Source organism: Mobula hypostoma, chromosome X2, assembly GCF_963921235.1.
Source record: "Mobula hypostoma chromosome X2, sMobHyp1.1, whole genome shotgun sequence".
NCBI classification, from domain to species: domain Eukaryota; kingdom Metazoa; phylum Chordata; class Chondrichthyes; order Myliobatiformes; family Myliobatidae; genus Mobula; species Mobula hypostoma.
Genome location: NC_086129.1, coordinates 21,756,795 through 21,782,063, shown reverse-complemented (window position 1 = coordinate 21,782,063; position 25,269 = coordinate 21,756,795). Strand labels below are relative to the sequence as shown.

General features: G+C 47.8%; 1 protein-coding gene across 4 annotated transcripts in view; it reads left to right on the top strand.

Annotated features, from left to right (window-relative positions):
* The first annotated feature begins 4,988 nt into the window (after positions 1-4,988).
* The window catches only part of LOC134340815 (CMP-N-acetylneuraminate-beta-galactosamide-alpha-2,3-sialyltransferase 4-like), a 157,437-nt gene continuing 137,156 nt past the window's right edge, over positions 4,989-25,269 (top strand). For 3 of the 4 annotated variants that reach the window (XM_063038351.1, XM_063038352.1, XM_063038349.1), the window contains exon 1: positions 5,174-5,472. The gene's annotated coding sequence lies outside the window, so the exon portion shown is untranslated. Of the gene's footprint in view, positions 5,066-5,173; positions 5,473-25,269 lie in introns of those variants that run through there. The other variant, XM_063038350.1, reaches the window with a different exon arrangement.

The window sequence follows — 25,269 nt, the reverse complement described above, 5'->3', positions numbered from 1 at the left end:
GCAGTGGTCGGCACGTAGTGTCCTGCAGGCACTGCAGGAGAAGGACGTGATGGACACAGTGGGGTGGTTCCCTGAGCAGACTGTCCAGTTCATCTGGCAAAATGCCTCATCGCCAGATCTCACCAACAGGCACCAAGACCTCGCCTGGCTGGCGGTGAGAGGGGCCCTCCCAGTCAGAGCCCTCCTGTACCCCCGGAACGTCGTCTCCGCACCCCACTGCCCACGGGAGGACTGCAGTGAGGAGGAGTCTGTGACCCACCTCTTTGTACACTGCCAGTTCGCAAAGAGGGTGTGGAGGAGGATGGACGGGCTAGTGTCACGTTTTATCCCCAGCAGCTGCGTAACAGAGGACTCTCTGATCTACGGGCTGTTCGCGGGGACGCACACGGAGACCAACATCCGGTGCTGCTGGCAGACCATCAACTCGGTGAAGGACGCTCTTTGGTCAGCCCGAAACTTGATGGTCTACCAGCACATGGAGATGTCCGTGGGAGAATGCTGCCGACTGGCACATTCTCGGCTGCAGGAGTACGTGCTGAGGGACGCACTGAAAGTCGGTGCAGCCACCGCAAGGGCCCGGTGGGGAAGGACCACGGTATGGGTTTCTCCACCCACGGGAGTGGGAGGGGTCGGTGGGCGGGGAGTATACCCCTCAACAATAATATGGTAAGCTGAACTACTGGAGTGCCACGTGGGTGGCTATAAATACGGATAGGTACTGAGTATAATGGAAACGTATGTAAAGGATGAAAAGTTATTGAATGGTTTATTATATATATTTATTTTTGAATAAAGTATATTTTGAAATAAAAAAAAATTCTGGTATCTGTCCCCCACTTTTCCTTCGCTACATCGACGACTGCATTGGCGCTGCTTCCTGCACGCATGCAGAACTCGTTGACTTTATTACTTTGCCTCCAACTTTCACCCTGCTCTCAAGTTTACCTGGTCCATTTCCGACACCTCCCTCCCCTTTCTAGATCTTTCTGTCTCTGTCTCTGGAGGGGCAGCTTATCCACTGATGTCTACTATAAGCCTACTGACTCTCACAGCTATCTGGACTATTCCTCTTCTCACCCTGTCTCTTGCAAAAGCGCCATCCCCTTCTCGCAATTCCTCCGTCTCCGCCGCATCTGCTCTCAGGATGAGGCTTTTCATTCTAGGACTAGGGAGATGTCTTCCTTTTTTAAAGAAAGGGGCTTCCCTTCCTCCACTATCAACTCTACTCTTAAAAGCATCTCCCCCATTTCACGTACATCTGCTCTCACTCCATCCTCCCATCACCCCACTAGGAATAGGGTTCCCCTGGTCCTCACCTACCACCCCACCAGCGTCCGGGTCCAACATATTATTCTCCGTAACTTCCGCCATCTCCAACGGGATCCGACCACTAAGCACATCTTTCCCTCCCCACCTCTCTCTGCATTCCGCAGGGATCGCTCCCTACACAACTCCCTTGTCCATTCGTCCCCCCCATTCCTCCCCACTGATCTCCCTCCTGGCACTATCCGTGTAAGCGGAACAAGTGCTACACATGCCCTTACACTTCCTCCCTTACCACCATTCAGGGCCCCAAACAGTCCTTCCGGGTGAGGCAACACTTCACCTGTGAGTCGGCTGGGGTGGTATACTGTGTCCGGTGCTCCCGATGTGGCCTTCTATATATTGGCGAGACCCGACGCAGACTGGGAGACCGCTTTGCTGAACACCTACGCTCTGTCCGCCAGAGAAAGCAGGATCTCCCAGTGGCCACACATTTTAATTCCACATCCCATTCCCATTCTGACATGTCTATCCACGGCCTCCTCTACTGTAAAGATGAAGCCACACTCAGGTTAGAGGAACAACATCTTATATTCCGTCTGGGTAGCCTCCAACCTGATGGCATGAACATCGACTTCTCTAACTTCCGCTAATGCCCCACCTCCCCCTCGTATCCCATCTGTTACTTATATTTATGCACACATTCTTTCTCTCACTCTCCTTTTTCTCCCTCTGTCCGTCTGAATATACCCCTTGCCCATCCTCTGGGTCCCCCCCCCTTTGTCTTTCTTCCCGGACCTCCTGTCCCATGATCCTCTCGTATCCCCTTTTGCCTATCACCTGTCCAGCTCTCGGCTCTATCCCTCCCACTCCTGTCTTCGCCTATCATTTTGGATCTCCCCCTCCCCCTCCAACTTTCAAATCCCTTACTCACTCTTCCTTCAGTTAGTCCTGACGAAGGGTCTCGGCCTGAAACGTCGACTGTACCTCTTCCTACAGATGCTGCTTGGCCTGCTGCGTTCACCAGCAACTTTGATGTGTGTTGCTTGAATTTCCAGCATCTGCAGAATTCCTGTTGTAAACAAAACCTGCTGTTTAACTTGAAGGTGGTACACAATATACTGTTGCCAAAGTATAAAGACCGTTCATTGGATCAGAGGCATCAGACAAGGAACGAGCCCTTTAGAAGTTGAACCCTGGCATGGTGATGAAGTTACCGAAGAAATTATTTAGGAATTGAAAATAGAACAGATATGAAATTAAAACAGAGAATGTTGGAAGTACTCAGAAGGTCAGGTAGCATCTGCAGAGGGAGATCAATTAATTCTATTTATTTTACAGCATTGACCAGCATTTCCCATTTTTATTTCACTCTTAGCTACTGCAGCCTTCTGAATTATTTTGCTGCTTTCAATAGTTCTTGAAAAGGTCTTCCATCCTAATCAAAAACATCACCATCTTATTTAGATACCTTATAAACAAAAGCAGGCAATATCTATTTAGTTCATTCTGTCTGCCCTGTCATTGAATAAGATCACAACTGATTTTTTTTTTGAAAAATAAGACATAGGAGCAGAATAAGACCATTTAACCCATCGAGGCTGCTCCACTATTCCACCATGGCTGATCCCGGATACCACTCAACCTCCACACAACTCCTTCTCGCCATATCCTTTGATGCCCTGAATGAACAGGAAACGATCAACTTCTGCCTTAAATATATGCATGGACTTGGCCTCCACTGCAGTCTATAGCAGAGCATTCCACAGATTATAACTCAGGTCCCCCAGACCCGGCAACATTCTTGTAAATTTTCTCTGTACTCTTTCAACGTTACTTGCATCCTTCCTGTAGGCAGGTGACCAAAGCTGCACACAATACTCCAAATTAGACCTCACCAGTGTCTTGTACAATTTCAACATAACATCCCATCACCTGCACTCAATATGTTGTCCAATGTGCAAAAAGCTTTCCTTACTACCCTATCTATATGTGAAGCCACTTTCAATGAATCATGGACCTGTATTCCAAAATCCCTTTGTTCTACATCTCTCCCCAGTACACTGTGCAAGACCTACCCTCATTGGTCCTCCCAAAGTGCAACACCTCGCACTTGTCAGCATTCAATTTTATCTGGCATTTTTCAGCCCATTTTTCCAGCTGGTCCAGATCCCGCTGCAAGGTTTGGTAGTCTTCCTTGCTCTCCACTACAATCCCAATCTTGATGCCACTTGCAAATCCACTGATCTATTTTATTACATTATCATCCAGATCGTTGATATAGATGAGAAACAACAACAGACCCAGCAGTGATCCCTGTGGCACTCCACTAGTTATAGGCAGTCAGAGAGGTAATCATCTGCTACCATTATCTAGCTCCTTCCACAAAGCCAATGTCCAATCCAATTTACTATCTCATCTTGAATGCTGGGCAACTGAACACTCTTGACCAATCTCCCATGCAGGACCTTACCAAAGGCTTTGCTAAAGTCCATGTAGACAACACCCACTGCCTTGCCTTCATCAACTTTCTTGGTAACTTCCTCAAAGAACTCTATAAGATTTATTAGACATTTACTACCATGCACAAAGCCATGCTGACAATCCCTAATCAATCTATGTCAATCCAAGTACTCATATAGAATACCTTCCAATAACTTTCCCACTACTGATATCTTAGAAAGGCTGAGTATGTTCTAAATGATGAGAAAATTGGAAATGTTGATGTTCAGAGTGACTTGGGCCGCCCTGAATGTTGACATATTGGTGCAACAGGCATCAGGAAGGCAGTGTTGCTACCTCTATTGCAAGATGGTTTGAGGACATGAGGAACACTGGAGCCCTGAGTATAATCTTGGTCTTCTTTCCCATCTGCCGGTGAAAATTCAGCCTGTACATTCTTAAGGGAGTGGTCATGATACATGCTGTTTGGAGATTAAGCCTCTGCTCTCTCTAATATTTTTCATTTAGAAAAATAAGAGGCGTGGTGAAGTCCACCGTTGGAATGGATAGATAACGGGCAGCATGAGGAATTTAGATCTTGGAAGCAGAGACTTGAGTTCTGTTTTCTTAAAAATTGTGTACAATACCTATTGGATTAACGTACCTCCTTCAAACATAAATGCCCGAACACATCCTTGCTGATGGGAATCTATTTTGGCATTGCAAGTGATGTCGTTACCTTGCATCTGTACAAGTTGTAGATAGCTAATATAAGAAAAAAACAGTTTGAAGTACGATTGATACTTCGTGAAACACACACAAAATACAGGAGAACTCAGCAGGCCAGGCAGCATCTATGGAAAAGAGTACAATCGACATTTCGGGCCGAGACCCTTCGGCAGGAATCTGCTGCGTTCCTCCTGCATTTGGTGTGTATTGCTGGGATTTCCAGCATCTGCAGATTTTCTTTTGTTTTAGATATTTTGTGGCTGTTATTCGCTACATTTAGGAGTTGGTGTGTGTGTATATATATATATAGATACATATAAATAATAGTGTGTGTGTATGTGCGTGTGTGTGTGTGTGTACACACACACACAAATAAATAAAATTTATTTCCCTGATATTTATACACGATGGTTGATCTATCTTCTGCAGGCGGTGTGTTTACGTTTATGTGGCAGGTGACGGAGTGATCGGGTACTACTCCGTGTTAATGATATGATGAATGAAACGGCGTTGTGGTAGGGACTGGCTCCTTGATTCGGGATTGCGTGATTGATTTCGAGGAGAACCCACAGACAACAGGCAGCGGCTGGAGAAGCACCCAGGAAGTGAAGGGGAATAGGCGGTGCGGGAGGTGAGTGCAGAGGCTGGGGGAGGGGTTGATGGGGTCTCCTTTGTTATTGCTGCTGCTGCGGAATCGGTCCGGAGCCTTCTGCGTTCGGCGGTGCGGAGGGAAGTTTGATTAAGGAATCGCACTTGTAGCCTTCACTGAGGTCCTCGTTATCCACCCCTACCCTCTTATCAAACTTACAGCCCACCCTTCCCCAACTACCCAACCCTCATACCCCGCCCAGAATCCGGGCAGCTTTCTGTGGAAATGAGAACAAGCGCAGATCCAGAATCCGCTGCGCTCCTCTAACGGGTTGGGACCAGAGGGTGAGCTGAACGAATGTGTCTGAGACTCAATTGCTTGGCCGTTTTCACGTTATTGAACGCCGTGAGCTTCCAGCGAGCCTGAACTTGACCATATCTGCAGCTCTGGTAAGTCCGGCGGGGCTGTTGTTGGGCGGGAACATCTACCCCCTTTATAGGCGGCCTTGAGACGGTTCTCTGGATGCTGAGCTGGCAGTAGGGTGGTCACCACGTCGAGGAGCCGTCATCAAGTCGGTCCACTTGGCCAGGGGTAGCGAGCCCCGGCTTCGGTAAACCAGGGCTTCCAACGAAGGCTACTTGTATGTGTGTGTGAGAGAGAGAGAGAGAGTCTGTGTTAGACCCTGTATTAGAACTGGGTGTGCGCGCATGAAAGAGAGAGAGATTCTCTATACCTGTGTGACGGAGAAAGCGGGGTTCTGTGTAAGAGAGAGGGAGAGGGACTGCATACCCGTGAGGGAGAGAGAGAGCGCGGGGGAGTGTAGTGTGAAATAGTCTGCAAAACCGCGCGCGTGTGTGTGTGAGAGAGTGAGTGAGAGAGAGTTCTGTATACCCGTGTGTATGAGAAAGTGAGGGGTGTCTATATGCCCGTGTGTGTGTGAGAGAGAGAGAGTGTGAGGTTCTACATAACTGTGTGTGTGACCGGGGAGAGTGGGGTTCTCTTTGCCAGATGGCCAAGGGCAACAAGCTCCAGCTTCAGAAAACCGGAGCTTCCAACGACGTTACTTCTATGTGAGAGAGGGTCTGTATACCAGAACTGTCTGTTCTGTCATTTAATCATGGCTGATCCTTTTTTTTCCCCTTCTTCAGCTCCACTCCCTGGCCTTCTCCCCAAAACCATTGATACTGTGTCCAATCAAGAACCTGTCAATCTCTGCACGCCCAACGACCTGGTCTCCACAGCTGCCTGTGGTAATAAATTCCACAAATTCATCACCCTCTGGCTAAAAAGACTTCTCTGCATCTCTGTTTTAAATGGACACTTGAGGCTGGACCCTCTTGTCCTAGACTCCCCCACCATGGGAAACATCCTTTCCACATCTACTCTGTCTAGGCCTTTCAACATTCAAAAGGTTTCAATGAGAACCCCCCTCATCCCTCTAAATTCCAGCGAGTACAGCCCAGACTCATCAAATGTTCTTCAAATGATAACCTTTTCATTTCCAGAATCATCCTTGTGAACCTCCTCTGCATCCTCTCCAATGCCAGAACATCTTTTCTTAGATAAGCAGCCCAAAACTATTCACAATACTCAAGGCCAGGCTTCACCAGTGCCTTATAAAGCCTCAGCATCACATCTCTGCTCTTATATTCAAGACCTCTTGAAATGAGTGCTAACTTGGCATTTGCTTTCCTCACCACTCACTCAATTTGCAAGTTAACCTTTAGGGTGTGCTGCACAAGGACTTTCAAGTCCCTCTGCATCTCAGATTTTTGAATTTTCTCCCTGTTTAAAAAATAGTCTGCACATTTATTTCTTCTACTAAAGTGTATGACTATACATTTTCCAGCATTGCATTTCATTTGCCACTTTCTTGCCCATTTTCCTAATCTGCCTAAGTCCTTCTGCAGCTTTCCTGTTTCGTCAAAAACTACCTGCCCCTCCACCAATCTTCATATCATCTGCAAACTTGGCAACAAGGCCATCTGTTCCATCATCTATATCATTTATATACAGCATATGAAGAAGCAGTCCCAACACCGACCCCTGCGGAACACCACCAGTCACTGGCAGCCAACCAGAAAAAGATCCTTTTATTCCCAGTCGCTGCCTCCTACCAATCAGTCAATGCTCTAACCATGTTAGTAACTTTCTTGTCATACCATGGGCTCTTAACTTGGTAAGCAGCCTCATGTGTGGCACCTTGTCAAAGGCCTTCTGAAAGTCTGGGCCCATTGTTGTTTGTCATCTGTATTAATGATCTAGATGATAATGTGGTAAATTGGATCAGCAAATTTGTGGATGACATTAAGATTAGGAAGTAATGGACAGCGAAGATGCCTAACAAAGTTTGTAATGGGATCTGGACAGCAGGAAAAATGGGCTGAAAAATGGCAGATACAATTTAATGCAGACAAGCATTGATGTGTTGCACTAAGGATTGTGGTAGAACAGAAGGATATAGGAATACAGATTCATAATTCCTTGTAAGTGGTGTCACAGGCAGATAGGGTCACGAAGAGAGCTTTTGGCACATTCACCTTTAAAGTCAAAGTATTGAGGACAAGAGTTGGGATGTTGTGTTGAAGTTAGAGAAGACATTGGCGAGGCCAAAGTGGAGTTATAGTCACCTACTGTACCTACAGGAAAGATCCAAAAGATTGAAAAAGTACAGGGAAAATTTAAAGGACATTGGCAGAACTTGAGGACCTGAGTTATAGGAACAGGTTAAACAGGTTAGGACTTTGTTCCCTGGAGTTAGGAAAATGAGGGGTATAGATAGGTTGAGACTAGATCTAAAGGTTAAGGGTGAAAAGTGAAAAGTTTAAGGGAACATGAGGGGAAACTTCTTCACTCAGAAGGTGGTGTGAGTGTGGAAGAAGTTGCCAGCAGAGACGCTGGTCAGAACATTTAAGAGAAATTTGGATAAATATGTGGATGGGAGTGGCATGGATGGCTATGGTCCAGGTGAGAGTTGATGGGACTAGGCAGGATCACAGTTGGGCACAGACTAAATGGGCCGAAGGGCTTGTTTCTGTGATTAGTCCTCTATCACTGAGTCTAAGATGACTCCCCAGACTCTGCAGCGGTAGCGTGAACTCCTTTAACCAATGACAAAGCAGGCCTTAACCTTCTAACTGATGACACCAGCACCCATGAATGTTTAATGCAAGGTGGAAGTAAAAGAGCATTGTATGCTGCTTGGTATTACTAAACATGATCTGCAGTCTTCATGTTCCAATGGCTCTTACACTTAATATGACAATTAGAAGTTTGCCTTCAAGTCATTAAAGTCACATTGCATGGTATTCCAGGAAAACAGAGACTGGATATTACATATCTGTCTGTGTTTCAGAGTCAAGTATGTGGAACAGCTTGGCGGACTGGTACTTGGGAGTAATATTCCTGATTAAACCTATTATACTTGCAGATGGTTGATAGCTCCTCAGTGCATACAAAATTATCTCTGGGTTATCACTACAAATTTCACAGCTTCATTTTAAATCATTACCTTGTGATAAGGCATTGTTTGAGGAACAGATGGAATCTGCAAACAGAAGGAATTTATTAAGGAGAGCACCAATGGTGAGTTAAAACTAGTTACCAGGAATGATTCCAATTTTTGGCTAAGTATCATGAACACAATCCTTGCTTATCTGTTGAAATGATTGAGACATCGATGTATTATCATGTGTGTGTGAGAGAGGGAGGGAGGAGGTCTGTATTAGCGTGTGATGGAGGAAGGCAGGATGTCTGTATTAGCGTGTGAGGGAGCGAGAGAGGAGGACTGTATTAGTGTGTGAGGGAGGGAGGAGGTTTGTATTTTCGTGTGCGTGAGAGGGAGGGAGGAGGTCTGTATTAGCGAGTGCGTGAGAGGGAGGGAGGAGGTCTGTATTAATGTGTGAGGGAGGGAGGAGGTCTGTATTAGCGTGTGAGAGAGGGAGGAGGTCTGTATTAGCATGTGCGTGAGAGGGAGGGAGGAGGTCTGTGTTAGCGTGTGTGTGAGAGAGGAAGGGAGCAGGTGTGTATTAGCGTGTGAGGGAGGGAGGAGGTCTGTATTAGCGCGTGAGGGAGAGAGGAGGTCTGTATTAGCGTGTGAGGGAGGGAGGAGGTCTGTATTAGCGTGTGAGGGAGGGAGGAGGTCTGTATTAGCGTGTGATGGAGGAAGGCAGAATGTCTGTATTAGCGTGTGAGGGAGCGAGGGAGGAGGACTGTAGTGTGTGAGGAAGAGAGGAGGTTTGTATTTGTGTGTGCGTGTGAGGGAGGGAGGAGGTCTGTATTAGCGAGTGCGTGAGAGAGAGGGAGGGAGGAGGTCTGTATTCGTGTGTGAGGGAGGGAGGAAGTCTGTATTAGCGTGTGAGAGAGGGTGGGAGGAGGTCTGTACTCGCGCGTGTGTGAGGGAATGAGGGAGGAGGTCTTTATTAGCGTGTGAGGGAGTAAGTGAGGAGGTCTGTATCAGCGTGTGAGGGAGGGAGGAGGTCTGTATTAGCGTGTGGGTGAGAGGGAGGGAGGAGGTCTGTATTAGCGAGTGTGTGAGGAGGTCTGTATTAGCGAGTGCGTGAGAGAGGGAAGAAGGAGGTCTGTATTAGCGTGTGAGGGAGGGAGGAGGTCTGTATTAGCATGTGCGTGAGAGGGAGGGAGGAGGTCTGTGTCAGCGTGTGTGAGAGAGAGGAAGGGAGCAGGTGTGTATTAGCGTGTGAGGGAGGGAGGAAGTCTCTATTAGCGTGTGAGGGAAGGAGGAGGTCTGTATTAGCGTGTGAGGGAGGGAGGAGGTCTGTATTAGCGAGTGCGTGAGAGAGGGAGGGAGGAGGTCTGTATTAGTGTGTGAGGGAGGGAGGAGGTCTGTATTAGCGTGTGAGGGAGGGAGGAGGTCTGTATTAGCATGTGCGTGAGAGGGAGGGAGGAGGTCTGTATGAGCGAGTGCGTGAGAGAGGGAGGGAGGAGGTCTGTATTAGTGTGTGAGGGAGGGAGGAGGTCTGTATTAGCGTGTGAGGGAGGGAGGAGGTCTGTATTAGCGTGTGGGTGAGAGAGGGAGGGAGGAGGTCTGTATTAGTGTGTGAGGGAGGGAGGAGGTCTGTATTAGCGTGTGAGGGACGGAAGATGTCTGTATTAGTGTGTGAGGGAGAGTGCGAGGGAGAGGGTCTGTATTAGCGTGTGAGGGAGGGAGGAGGTCTCTATTAGCGTGTGAGGGAAGGAGGAGGTCTGTATTAGCGTGTGAGGGAGGGAGGAGGTCTGTATTAGCGAGTGCGTGAGAGAGGGAGGGAGGAGGTCTGTATTAGTGTGTGAGGGAGGGAGGAGGTCTGTATTAGCGTGTGAGGGAGGGAGGAGGTCTGTATTAGCATGTGCGTGAGAGGGAGGGAGGAGGTCTGTGTTAGTGTGTGTGTGAGAGAGGAAGGGAGCAGGTGTGTATTAGCGTGTGAGGGAGGGAGGAAGTCTGTATTAGCGTGTGAGGGACGGAAGATGTCTGTATTAGTGTGTGAGGGAGAGTGCGAGGGAGAGGGTCTGTATTAGCGTGTGAGGGAGGGAGGAGGTCTCTATTAGCGTGTGAGGGAAGGAGGAGGTCTGTATTAGCGTGTGAGGGAGGGAGGAGGTCTGTATTAGCGAGTGCGTGAGAGAGGGAGGGAGGAGGTCTGTATTAGCGTGTGAGGGAGGGAGGAGGTCTGTATTAGCATGTGCGTGAGAGGGAGGGAGGAGGTCTGTGTTAGCGTGTGTGTGAGAGAGGAAGGGAGCAGGTGTGTATTAGCGTGTGAGGGAGGGAGGAAGTCTGTATTAGCGTGTGAGGGAGGGAGGAGGTCTGTATTAGCATGTGCGTGAGAGGGAGGGAGGAGGTCTGTGTTAGCGTGTGTGTGAGAGAGGAAGGGAGCAGGTGTGTATTAGCGTGTGAGGGAGGGAGGAAGTCTGTATTAGCGTGTGAGGGACGGAAGATGTCTGTATTAGTGTGTTAGGGAGAGTGCGAGGGAGAGGGTCTGTATTAGCGTGTGAGGGAGGGAGGAGGTCTCTATTAGCGTGTGAGGGAAGGAGGAGGTCTGTATTAGCGTGTGAGGGAGGGAGGAGGTCTGTATTAGCGAGTGCGTGAGAGAGGGAGGGAGGAGGTCTGTATTAGCATGTGAGGGAGGGAGGAGGTCTGTATTAGCATGTGCGTGAGAGGGAGGGAGGAGGTCTGTGTTAGCGTGTGTGTGAGAGAGGAAGGGAGCAGGTGTGTATTAGCGTGTGAGGGAGGGAGGAGGTCTGTATTAGCGTATGTGTGGATTGATCCAATGCAAAGACAACAGTACCACAAATACACTAACATATGCAATTCTTTCTCAAACTTTTACTGTTTATTCATAGCATGTGTTGGCACGTGGCCAAATGGTTAAGGCGTTCGTCTAATGATTTGAAGGTCGCTAGTTCAAGCCTTGGCTGAGGCATCGTGTGTGTCCTTGAGCAAGGCACTTAACCACACATTGCTCTGCGACGACACTGGTGCCAAGCTGTATGGGTCCTAGTGCCCTTCCCTTGGACAACATCGGTGGCATGGAGAGGGGAGACTTGCAGCATGGGCAACTGCCAGTCTTCCATACAACCTTGCCCAGGCCTGCGCCTTGGAAACCTTCCAAGGCACAAATCCATGTGGCTAACGGATGCCTATGTAAGCTATGGGGGAAGTTATAGTCTGATCTCTCAAAGAAACTGCCCTTGAATTACACAGTTCTCCACAATTTATAACATTGATCATGTAGCAGGAAAAATTACAATTACAAGTTTAGACAATATTAGAATCGTTTCAATAACATGCTAAGATAAAATTAGATGTAAAATGATCATCGGTTAGTTACTTATAATTTTCTTAAGCCAAAGCTAGCCCATCAGTTCCTCATTTGGACACCTTCCCCTTTTCTCTAGAACATTCTAACCACTACACTATTCTTTCCATGTTTAGCTATACCTTGAGATGCTTCTGCATGATTAGATAATTCCTCATTTGAACTTTTATTTAGCATTTTCAGAGAAAAATGGATCATACGTCACCTGTTGCTGGGTAAAGTTTCTTTCTGTCTTGTCCAGCAACAATAAGCCAAGGCGTCCATAAGGTGATTGATCATTAGTTAAACATTGTTCTTAGCATGTACCTATCCCTCCACTCTATCAGTCCCATCTTTTTATCATTTTATGATAAGTAATTAGATGGGGGTCGAGAAGGGCATCATCAGCCTTTCTGTGAAAATGCTGCAGCCAGCATTTAGGCAAGTCATTATCATGTGAGGGAGAGAGGGAGGGAGGAGTTCTGTATTGGTGTGAGAGAGGGAGGTAGGGAGGAGGTCTGTATTAGCGTGTGAGGGAGGGAGGAGGTTAGTATTATCATGTGCATGAGTGAGAGAGGAAGGAGGTCCATATTAGCATGTGCGTGAGAGGGAGGGAGGAGGTTAGTATTATCGTGTGCGTGAGTGCGAGAGGGAGGAGGTCTGTATCAGCGTGTGCGCGAGAGGGAGGGAGGAGGTCTGTATTTACGAGTGCGTGAGGGAGTGAGGATGTCTGTTAGCGTGTGAGGGAGCGAGGGAGGATATCTGTTAGTGGGTGAGGGAGGAAGGAGCTTTGTATTAGCGTGTGTGTGAGGGAGAGAGGGAGGGAGGAGGTCTGTACTAGCGTGTGTGTAAGTGAGAGGGAGGGAGGCAGTCTGTATTAGTGTGTGAGGGAGGGCGGACATCTGTATTAGCGTGTGAGAGAGAGAGGGAGGAGGTCTGTATTTGCATGGGAGGGAGGCAGGAGGTCTGTTTTAGTGAGTATGTCATCGAGGGAGGGAGGAGGTCTGTATTAGCGTGTGAGGGAGAGGGAAGGATGGAGGAAATCTGTATTAGCATGTGCGTGAGCGAGAGAGGGAGGAGGTCTGTATTGTGAGAGGGAAGGAGGAGGTCTGTATTAGTGTGTGAGAAAGGGAGGGAGGAGGTCTGTATTAGCATGTGTGAGAGAAGGATGGAGGCGGTCTGTATTAGCGTGTGAGGGAGGGATGGAGGAGGTCTGTATTAGCATGTGAGGGAGGGAGGAAGTAGGTCTGTATTCGTGTGTGAGGGAGGGAGGAAGTCTGTATTAGCGTGTGAGAGAGGGTGGGAGGAGGTCTGTATTAGCGTGTGAGAGAGGGTGGGAGGAGGTCTGTACTAGCGTGTGAGGGAGGGAGGTAGGTCGTCTGTATTAGCGCGTGTGAGAGAGGGATGGAGGAGGTCTGTATTAGCATGTGAGGGAGGGAGGAAGTAGGTCTGTATTCGTGTGTGAGGGAGGGAGGAAGTCTGTATTAGCGTGTGAGAGAGGGTGGGAGGAGGTCTGTACTCGCGCGTGTGTGAGGGAATGAGGGAGGAGGTCTTTATTAGCGTGTGAGGGAGTAAGTGAGGAGGTCTGTATTAGCGTGTGAGGGAAGGAGAAGGTCTGTATCAGCGTGTGAGGGAGGGAGGAGGTCTGTATTAGCGTGTGGGTGAGAGGGAGGGAGGAGGTCTGTATTAGCGAGTGCATGAGAGAGGGAGGGAGGAGGTCTGTATTAGTGTGTGAGGGAGGGAGGAGGTCTGTATTAGCGTGTGAGGGAGGGAGGAGGTCTGTATTAGCATGTGCGTGAGAGGGAGGGAGGAGGTCTGTGTTAGCGTGTGTGTGAGAGAGGAAGGGAGCAGGTGTGTATTAGCGTGTGAAGGAGGGAGGAAGTCTGTATTAGCGTGTGAGGGAGGGAGGAGGTCTGTATTAGCGAGTGTGTGAGGGAGGGAGGAAGTAGGTCTGTATTCGTGTGTGAGGGGGGGAGGAAGTCTGTATTAGCGTGTGAGAGAGGGTGGGAGGAGGTCTGTATTAGCGTGTGAGAGAGGGTGGGAGGAGGTCTGTACTAGCGTGTGAGGGAGGGAGGTAGGTAGTCTGTATTAGCGTGTGTGAGAGAGGGATGGAGGAGGTCTGTATTAGCATGTGAGGGAGGGAGGAAGTAGGTCTGTATTCGTGTGTGAGGGAGGGAGGAAGTCTGTATTAGCGTGTGAGAGAGGGTGGGAGGAGGTCTGTACTCGCGCTTGTGTGAGGGAATGAGGGAGGAGGTCTTTATTAGCGTGTGAGGGAGTAAGTGAGGAGGTCTGTATTAGCGTGTGAGGGAAGGAGAAGGTCTGTATCAGCGTGTGAGGGAGGGAGGAGGTCTGTATTAGCGTGTGGGTGAGAGGGAGGGAGGAGGTCTGTATTAGCGAGTGCATGAGAGAGGGAGGGAGGAGGTCTGTATTAATGTGTGAGGGAGGGAGGAGGTCTGTATTAGCGAGTGCGTGAGAGAGGGAAGAAGGAGGTCTGTATTAGTGTGTGAGGGAGGGAGGAGGTCTGTATCAGCGTGTGAGGGAGGGAGGAGGTCTGTATTAGCGTGTGGGTGAGAGGGAGGGAGGAGGTCTGTATTAGCGAGTGTGTGAGGAGGTCTGTATTAGCGTGTGAGGGAAGGAGGAGGTCTGTATTAGCAAGTGCATGAGAGAGGGAGGGAGGAGGTCTGTATTAGTGTGTGAGGGAGGGAGGAGGTCTGTATTAGCGAGTGTGTGAGGAGGTCTGTATTAGCGTGTGTGTGAGAGAGGAAGGGAGCAGGTGTGTATTAGCGTGTGAGGGAGGGAGGAAGTCTGTATTAGCGTGTGAGGGAGGGAGGAGGTCTGTATTAGCGAGTGTGTGAGAGAGGGAGGGAGGAGGTCTGTATTAGCGAGTGTGTGAGGGAGGGAGGGAGGAGGTCTGTATTAGCGTGTGGGTGAGAGAGGGAGGGAGGAGGTCTGTATTAGCGTGTGGGTGAGAGAGGGAGGGAGGAGGTCTGTATTAACGAGTGTGTGAGGGAGGGAGGAAGGAGGTCTATTAGCGTGTGGGTGAGAGACGGAGGGAGGAGGTCTGTATTAGCGTGTGTGAGAGAGGGATGGAGGAGGTCTGTATTAGCATGTGAGGGAGGGAGGAAGTAGGTCTGTATTCGTGTGTGAGGAAGGGAGGAAGTCTGTATTAGCGTGTGAGAGAGGGTGGGAGGAGGTCTGTACTCGCGCGTGTGTGAGGGAATGAGGGAGGTGGTCTGTATTAGCGTGTGAGGGAGGGAGGTAGGTCGTCTGTATTAGCGTGTGTGAGAGAGGGATGGAGGTGGTCTGTATTAGCATGTGAGGGAGGGAGGAAGTAGGTCTGTATTCGTGTGTGAGGGAGGGAGGAAGTCTGTATTAGCGTGTGAGAGAGGATGGGAGGAGGTCTGTACTCGCGCGTGTGTGAGGGAATGAGGGAGGAGGTCTTTATTAGCATGTGAGGGAGTAAGTGAGGAGGTCTGTATTAGCGTGTAAGGGAAGGAGGAGGTCTGTATCAGCGTGTGAGGGAGGGAGGAGGTCTGTATTAGCGTGTGGGTGAGAGGGAGGGAGGAGGTCTGTATTAGCGAGTGTGTGAGGAGGTCTGTATTAGCGAGTGCATGAGAGAGGGAAGAAGGAGGTCTGTATTAGTGTGTGAGGGAGGGAGGAGGACTGTATTAGCGTGTGAGGGAGGGAGGAGGTCTGTATTCGCATGTGCGTGAGAGGGAGGGAGTAGGTCTGTGTTAGCGTGTGTGTGAGAGGAAGGGATCAGGTGTGTATTAGCGTGTGAGGGAGGGAGGAGGTCTGTATTAGCGAGTGTGTGAGAGAGGGAGGGAGGAGGTCTGTATTAGCGAGTGTGTGAGGGAGGGAGGAAGGAGGTCTGTATTAGCGTGTGTGAGAGAGGGATGGAGGAGGTCTGTATTAGTGTGTGAGGGAGGGAGGAAGTCTGTATTAGCATGTGAGAGAGGGAGGGAGGAGGTCTGTATTAGTGTGTGAGGGAGGGAGGAGGTCTGTATTAGCGTGTGAGGGAGGGAGGGAGGAGGTCTGTATTAGTGTGTGAGGGAGGGAGGAAGTCTGTATTAGCGTGTGAGAGAGGGTGGGAGTAGGTCTGTACTCGCGCGTGTGTGAGGGAATGAGGGAGGAGGTCTTTATTAGCGTGTGAGGGAGTAAGTGAGGAGGTCTGTATTAGTGTGTGAGGGAAGGAGGAGGTCTGTATCAGCGTGTGAGGGAGGGAGGAGGTTTGTATTAGCGTGTGGGTGTGAGGGAGGGAGGAGGTCTGTATTAGCATGTGCGTGAGAGGGAGGGAGGAGGTCTGTATTAGCGTGTGTGTGAGAGAGGAAGGGATCAGGTGTGTATTAGCGTGTGAGGGAGGGAGGAGGTCTGTATTAGCGTGTGTGTGAGAGAGGGAGGGAGGAGGTCTGTATTAGCGAGTGGGTGAGAGAGGGAGGGAGGAGGTCTATATTAGCATGTCTGTGAGAGATGGAGGGAGGAGGTCTGTATTAGCGTGTGGGTGAGAGAGGGAGGGAGGAGGTCTGTATTAGCGTGTGAGGGAGGGAGGAGGAGGTCTGTATTTGTGAGGGAGGGAGGAGGTCTGTATTAGCGTGTGGGTGAGAGAGGGAGGGAGGAGGTCTATATTAGCATGTGTGTGAGAGAGGGAGGGAGGAGGTCTGTATTAGCGTGTGGGTGAGAGAGGGAGGGAGGAGGTCTGTATTAACGAGTGAGGGAGGGAGGGAGGAGGTCTCTATTAGCCTGTGGGTGAGAGAGGGAGGGAGGAGGTCTGTATTAGCGTGTGTGAGAGAGGGATGGAGGATGTCTGTATTATGTGTGAGGGAGGGAGGAAGTCTATTTGTGTGTGAGAGAGGGAGGGAGGAGGTCTGTATTAGTGTGTGAGGGAGGGAGGAGGTCTGTATTAGCGTGTGGGTGAGAGAGGGATGGAGGATGTCTGTATTAGCATGTGTGAGAGAGGGATGGAGGTGGTCTGTATTAGCATGTGAGGGAGGGAGGAAGTAGGTCTGTATTCGTGTGTGAGGGAGGGAGGAAGTCTGTATTAGCGTGTGAGAGAGGGTGGGAGGAGGTCTGTACTCGCGCGTGTGTGAGGGAATGAGGGAGGAGGTCTTTATTAGCGTGTGAGGGAGTAAGTGAGGAGGTCTGTATCAGCGTGTGAGGGAGGGAGGAGGTCTGTATTAGCGTGTGGGTGAGAGGGAGGGAGGAGGTCTGTATTAGCGAGTGTGTGAGGAGGTCTGTATTAGCGAGTGCGTGAGAGAGGGAAGAAGGAGGTCTGTATTAGCGTGTGAGGGAGGGAGGAGGTCTGTATTAGCATGTGCGTGAGAGGGAGGGAGGAGGTCTGTGTTAGCGTGTGTGTGAGAGAGGAAGGGAGCAGGTGTGTATTAGCGTGTGAGGGAAGGAGAAAGTCTGTATTAGCGTGTGAGGGAAGGAGGAAGTCTGTATTAGCGTGTGAGGGAGGGAGGAGGTCTGTATTAGCGAGTGTGTGAGAGAGGGAGGGAGGAGGTCTGTATTGTGTGAGGGAGGGAGGACTGTATTAGCGTGTGGGTGAGAGAGGGAGGGAGGAGGTCTGTATTAACGAGTGTGTGAGGGAGGGAGGGAGGAGGTCTCTATTAGCGTGTGGGTGAGAGAGGGAGGGAGGAGGTCTGTATTAGCGTGTGCATGAGAGGGGAAGGAGGTCTTTTAGCATGTGATGGAGGGAGTGAGGAGGTCTGTATTAACGAGTGTGTGAGGGAGGGAGGGAGGAGGTCTCTATTAGTGTGTGTGTGAGAGAGGGAGGAAGGGGGTCTGTATTGTGTGAGGGAGGGAGGAGGTCTGTATTTGCGTGTGCATGAGAGAGGGAGGGAGGAGGTCTGTATTAGTGAGTGTGTGAGAGAGGGAGGGAGGAGGTCTCTATTGTGTGAGAGAGGGAGTGAGGAGGTCTGTATTGGCGTGTGTGTGAGAGAGGGAGGAAGTCTGTATTAGCGAGTGCATGAGTGAGGGAGGGAGGAGGTCTGTATTAGCGTGTGTGTGTGAGAGAGGAAGGAGGTCTGTATTGTGTGAGGGGGAGGAGGTCTGTATTTGCGTGTGCATGAGAGAGGAAGGGAGGAGGTCTGTATTAGCATGTGCGTGAATGTGAGAGAGGGAAGAGGTCTGTATTGTGTGAGGGAGGGAGGGAGGAGGTCTGTATTTGCGTGTGCATGAGGGAGGGAGGAGGTCTGTATTAGTGAGTGTGTGTGAGAGGGAGGGAGGAGATCTGTATTAGCGAGTGTGGGAGAGAGGGAGGAGGTCTGTATTAGCGTGTGTGTGAGGGAGGGAGGGAGGAGGTCTGTATTAGCGTGTGTGTGAGGGAGGGAGGGAGGAGGTCTGTATTAGCGTGTGTGTGAGGGAGGGAGGGAGGAGGTCTGTATTAGCGTGTGTGTGAGGGAGGGAGGGAGGAGGTCTGTATTAGCGTGTGTGTGAGAGGGAGGGAGGAGGTCTGTATTAGCATGTGTGTGAGAGAGGGAGTGAGGAGGTCTGTATTGTGTGAGAGAGAGAGGGAGGAGGTCTGTATTAGTGTGTGTGTGAGGGAGGGAGGAGGTCTGTATTAGTGTGTGTGTGAGAGAGGGAGGGAGGTCTGTATTAGTGTGTGTGAGAGAGGGAGTGAGGAGGTCTGTATTGTGTGAGAGGGAGTGAGGAGGTCTGTATTGTGTGAGAGAGAGAGGGAGGAGGTCTGTATTAGTGTGTGTGTGAGAGAGGGAGGAGGTCTGTATTAGTGTGTGTGTGAGAGAGGGAGGGAGGTCTGTATTAGTGTGTGTGAGAGAGGGAGTGAGGAGGTCTGTATTGTGTGAGAGAGGGAGGGAGGAGGTCTGTATTAGCGTTTGTGTGAGGGAGGGAGGAGGTCTGTATTAGCGTGTGCATGAGAGATGGAGGGAGGTGGTCTGTATTAGGTGAGTGTGTGAGAGAGGGAGGGAGGAGGTTTCTTATTAGCGAGTGCATGAGCGAGAGGGAGGGAGGAGCTCTGTATTTGTGTGTGCGTGAGAGGGATGGAGGTGGTCTGTATTAGCGTTTGCATGAGAGGGAGGAGGTCTTTATTAGTGTGTGCATGAGTGCGAGAAGAAGGTAAGAGGTCTGTATTAGCGTGTGCGTGAGTGAGAGAGGGAGGGAGGAGGTTCATACCCCTCCCATCCATGTACCTATCGAAACTTCTCTTGAACATTGAAATTGCATCCACCACTCTCGCTGGAAGCTTATTCCACTCTTTCTCCACCCTCTGATTGAAGAAGTTTCCCCACATGTTCACCTTAAACATTTTACCTTTCAGCTTTAACCCTTGACCTCTAGTTGTAGTATCACCCAATCCCAGTGGGAAAAAGCCTGCTTGCTTGCATTTACCCTCGCTATACCCCTCATAATTTTGTCTACTTCAATCAAATCTCACCTTAGTTTTCTATGTTCTGGGGAATAAAGTTCTAACCTATTAAATCTTTTCTTCCAACTCATATCCTCCAGACCCAGCAACATCCTAATAAATTTTCTATGCACTCTTTCAATCTTATAAGACCATAAGATATAGGAGCAGAATTAGGCCATTTGGCCCAGTGAGCCTGCTCCACCATTTCATCATGGCTGATCCCCTCAGCCCCCATCTCCTGCCTTTTCCCCATATGACTTCATGCCCTGACCAATCAAGAACCTATCAATGTCTGCTTTAAATATATATAAAGACTTGGCCTCCACAGCTGCCTGTGGCAACAAATTCCACAGACTCAGCACACTCTGGCTAAAGAAATTCCTCCTCATCTCCATTCTATCTGGAAACCCCTCTATTCTGAGGTTGTATCCTCTGTTCTTAGATTCCCCCACCATAGGAAACATTCTGTCTGCATCCACTCTATCAGGCCTTTCACCACTTGATAGGTTTCATTGAGGTCACCCCTCATGCTTTTGAATTCTAGTGAATACGGGCCCAGAGCCATCAAACACTCTTCATATGATAAGCCATTCAATTCTGGAATCATTTTCCTGAACCTCCTTAAAACCCTCTCCAGTTTCAGTACATTCTTTCTAAGATAAGGGGCCCAAAACTGCTCATAATACTCCAAATGAGGCCTCACCAGTGCTTTCTAAAGTCTCAACATCACATCCTTGCTTTTATATTCTAGTCCTCTTGAAATGAATGCTAACACAGCATTTGCCTTCCTCACCACAGACTCAACCTGAAAATTAACCTTTAGGGAATCCTGCACAAGGACTCCCAAGTCCCTTTGCACATCAGATTTTTGTATTTTCTCTCCATTTAGACAATAGTCAAACCTTTCTTTTCTTCTGCCAAAATGCATGACCATACACCTCCTGACACTATTCCATCTGCTATTTCTTTGTCATTCTCCTAATCAAAGTCCTTTTGTAGTCTCTCTACATCCTCGAAACTACCTTTCTTCATATCGTCTGCTAATTTTGCAACAAAACCATCAATTCCATCATCCAAATCATTGATCATATAATATAAAAAGAATTGGTCACAACACAGACCCCTGTGGAACACCACTAGTCACTGGCAGCCAAACAGAACAGGCTCCTTTTATTCCTACACTTTGCGTCCTGCCAATCAGTCACTGCTTTATCCATGCTAGAATCTTTCCTGTAATACCATGGGCTCATAGCTTGCTATGTCTTCGTCATATGTGGCACCTTGTCAAAGGGCTTCTGAAAATCCAAGTACACTACATCAACCAATTCTCCTTTGTCTATCCTGTGTGTTATTTCTTCAAAGAATTCCAACAGATTTGTCAGGCAAGATTTTCCCTTGACGAAACCATGCTGACTGGGCCTATTTTATTATGTGTCTCCAAGTACCCTGAGACCTCATCCTAAATAATCAACTGCAACAGCTTCCCAACCACTGAGATCAGACTAATTGGCCTCTAGTTTCCTTTCTTCTGTCTCTCTCCCTTCTTGAAGTGTGGAGTGACATTTGCAATTTTCCGGTCTTCCAAAACCATTCCAGACTCTAGTGATTCTTGAAAGATTATTCCTAACGCCTCCACAATCTCTTCAGCCACCACTTTCAGCACCCTGGGGTGTACACCATCTGGTCCCAGTGACCAGACTTTCCAAGTACGTTCCCTCTTATTTATGGTAACGTCACACACTTCATGACCCCTGACACCTGGAACTTCCACCATCCTGCTAGTGTCATCCACAGTGAAGACAGATGCAAAATTCTTATTCTGTTTGTCCCCCATTACTACCTCTCCAGCATCATTTTCCGGCTGTCTGATATCCACTCTCGCATCTCTTTTACACTTCATGTATCTGAAGAAGCTTTTGATATCCTCTTTAATATTATTGGCTAGCTTACTTTTGTATTCTATCTTTATCTTAATGACTTTTTAGTTGCCTTCTGGTTTCTAAAGGCTTCCCAATCCTCTATCTTCCCACTAATATTTGCTCTATTATATGCCCTCTCTTTGGCTTTTATGTTGGCTATGACTTCTCTTGTTAGCCACAGTTGCGTCATCTTGTTTTTAGAATACTTCTTCCTCTATGGGATATCCTGTGCCTTCCTGAAATTCCATCTGTTGCTGCTCTGTTATCATCCCTGTCAGTGTTCTTTTCCAATCAATTCTGTCCAACTCCTCCCTCATGCCTCTGTAATTCCCTTTACTTCACTGCAATACTGATACATCTGACTTTAGCTTTTCCTTCTCAAATTTTAGGGTGAATTCAACCATATTATGATCACTTGCCCCCAAGAGTTATGTTAGCCTAAGTAATCTCTCTAATCAATTCTGGTTCATTGCACAACACCCAATCCAGAATATCTGATCCCCTAGTGGGCTCAACCACAAGCTGCTCTAAAAAGCCATCTTGTAGGCATTCTAGAAATTCCCCCTCCTGGAATCCAGCACCAACCTGATTTTCCCAATTTACCTGCATATTGAAATCCCCCATTACTATTGTAACATTGCCCTTTTGGCATGCATTTTCTATCTCCCATTGTAATTTGTAGACTACATCCTTGGAGGTCTTTATACAACACACATCAAGAGTCTTTTTACCCTCGCAGTTCCTTAGCTCTATCCACAATGATTCAACACCTTCTGACCCTCTGTCACCTCTTTCTAATGATTTGATTTCATTTTTTACCAACAGAGCAGCACCGCCCCTCTGCTTTCCTGCTTGTCCTTTCGATACAATGTGTATCCTTGGACATTAAGCTCCCAGCTATAATCTTCTTTCAGCCATGATTCAGTGATGCCTACAACATCATACTTGCCAATGTGCAACTGTGCTGCAAGTTCATCTACCTCATTCCGTATACCGCGTGCATTCAAGTACAGCACCTTCTGGCCTGCATTCACCCATTTCGAGTTTATCTGTCTTTTACGTTGCAACTCATCCTGTTGACCGCAACTTTGCCCTATCATCAACAGCCTCTCCTTTCTACACATTGCTTCTGTTTGTAAACCATCTTCAGCACTGTAACCTGCCTTTCCTGCACTACTTCTTGCATTGAAATATATAATATGCAGCTCAAGACACTTGTCTCACCATGCTCAATCTTTTGATTCCTAGCTTTGTCAGAGGTCTTACCAACATCTGCCTCCACAATCTCTCCACTAACTGTTTTGGCACTCTCGTTCCTAGTTCCTGCAACTCTAGTTTAAACCCCACTATGCAACATTAACAAACCTTCCCGCTAGCATATTAGTCCCGTTCCAGTTCAGGTGCAAACTGTCCCTTATGTAACAGTCTCCAGTCTGTCCTGACTGAGCACTGCTGTGACATTTTCCCTGATTAGTAATGCCATCCCTCCTCCTTGAATCCCTCCCACTCTGTTACATATAAAACAATGGAACCCTGGAACACTGAGCCGCCAGTCCTGTCCCTCCTGCAACCCAGTCTCACTAATGGCTACAACATCACAATTCCATCTGTTGATCCATGACTGAGCTCATCTGCCTTTCCTACAATACTTTTTGCATTGATATACAGTGCCTATAAAAAGTATTCACTCCCCTTGAAAGTTTTCATGTTTTATTGTTTTACAACATTGAATCACAGTGGATTTAATTTGGCTTTTTTGACTCTGATCAACAGAAAAAGACTCTTTCATGTCAAAAGTGAAAACAGATCTCTACAAATTGATCGAAATTAATTACAAATATAAAACACAAAATAATTGATTGCGTAAGTATTCGCCCCCTTTAATTTGACACAGCAGATCATCAATGGTATAGCTAATTGGTTTTAGAAGTCACATTATTAGTTAAATGGAGATCACCTGTGTGAAGTCAAGGTGTTTCAATTGATTGCAGTAAAAATACATCTGTATCTGGAAGGTGCAACTGCTGGTCAGGTTGGCTTGAGGAGTGGCAGTTGGTGGCGCTGGCTGTGAATGGTATGGGGATGTTGGGAAATAGTGTAGGTTCAGGTAGGGGAAGGATCTGGAAAAGGAACCACAAATGGAGGGTTCAGGTGAGGGTGGGTTGGTGGGAGAAAGTTGGAAGGAAGTTGAATCCAGTTCTGGAAAGCAGAAAAAGAAACAAAATATTGGAATGATTTCAAGTAATAGAGAGGAAGGGTTGGATATTTTGTAAAGAAAAAAAGAAGACGACTTCAAGGTATTGTTTAAATTTGAACCGGAACAGCCGCCCTCCATCAATCCCATTAGGTTAACTACAGAGCTAAAATCGGCCACAGGTTGTTCTAGCAGTAGGTCTGATTTACTGCTGGAAGCTCTTCAAACTTTATTTCATATTCAAAGTATTGATCTACATGTCCTCTTATGGGTTCCTGTACTGAGCAAATCCAAATCAGAAGCTAAGGGGTCGGTGGGGCTAAGAATGAGGGGATTATGGCAAGACCTCTGGGATAATAGGCATAAGGGGAGACACCTTTACAAAATACACAAAACTGTTGGATTGATGGGAGAAGGGGGCAAAACAAGAAAGGAAGGAATCGTATAGACTCGACTTAGAATTGGGCATACTATGCTTAATTATTCCTTGTATTTTGTTGGAAAACATCACTCTGGGATGTGTAGGTGTTGTCATCATTATGAAACAGTTGAACATATTCTTTTACAATGTGAAAAGTACAAGGTTCAAAGAAAGCAAACGCAGGCTGCACTACTATCTTTGAGGTTGTCAGTTTTCTAAGTTATGGAAGAGACTTTAATTCACAATATTGTCTTTCATTATTTAAAAACTGTAGGGCATTTTGGGGTAATTTAGGTTTCAGTTGATAAAGAACTAGTAGGGGTTTTATTTCCCAACTCTCTACACCACACTCTAGTCCAGTTAGTGGCGGTAATGCACCTTTAAATTGGACTGGCAACAGCCATTGAAAGTCAGAAGAAGGAGGAGCTGATGCAACTGGTGGTGAGTCAGTATCCTGGCAAAAGCTACACCATGAAGATAAAAGAACACTCCAAGTAACTCCATGAAAAGGTTATTGAAAAGCACAAGTCAGTAGATGAATACAAGAAAATTTCCAAGACACTGAATATCCCTTGGAGTACAATTAAGTCAATTATCAAGAAATGGAAGGAATATAATGAAAGCTGTAAATCTGCCTAGAGCAGGCTGTCCTCAAAAACTGAGGACAGTTTTTGAGGACAACTGCAAGAAGGGGACGAGTGAGGGAGGCTACCAAGAGACCTATGACAACTCTGGAGGAGTTACAAGCTTCAGTGGCTGAGATGGGAGAGACTGCACATACAACAACTGTTGACTGGGTGATTCACCAGTCACAGCTTTATGGGAGAGTGGCAAAGAGAAAGCCACTGTTGGGGGGAAAAAAAACTCTCATGAAATGTTGGGTAGCATTTGCCAGAAGGCACATGGGAGACTCTAAAGTCAGTTGGAAGAAGGTTCTGTGGTCTAATGAAACAAAAATTGGGCTCTTTGGCTGTCAGATTAAATGTGATGTTTGGTGTAAGCCAAACACTGTACATCATCAAAAACACACCATCCCTGCCGTGAAGCATGGTGGTGGTCGCATGATGCTGTAGGGATGCTTCACTGCAGCAGGCCCTGGAAGGCTTGTGAAGGTAGAGCGTAAAATGAATGCAGCAAAATACAGGGAAAACCTGATGCAGTCTGCAAGAGAACTGCGACTTGGGAGAAGATTTGTTTTCCAGCAAGACAATGACCCCAAGCATAAAGACAAAGCTACACAGGAATGGTTTAAAAACAACAAACTTAATGTTCTGGAGTGGCCAAGTCAGAGTCCAGACCTCAGTCCAATTGAAAATTTATGGTTGGACTTGAAAAGGGCTGTTTTCACTCATGGTCCCCATGCAATCTGACAGAACTTGAGCAGTTTTGTAATGAAGAATGGGAAAAAATGCCCCAAAATGTGCAAAGCTGATAGAGACCTATCCACACAGACTCAAGGGTGTAATTGCTGCCAAAGGCGCATTTACAAAACACAGACTTGAAGGGGGTGAATGATTATGCAATCAATTATTTTGTGTTTAATAATTGTAATAAATTTAGA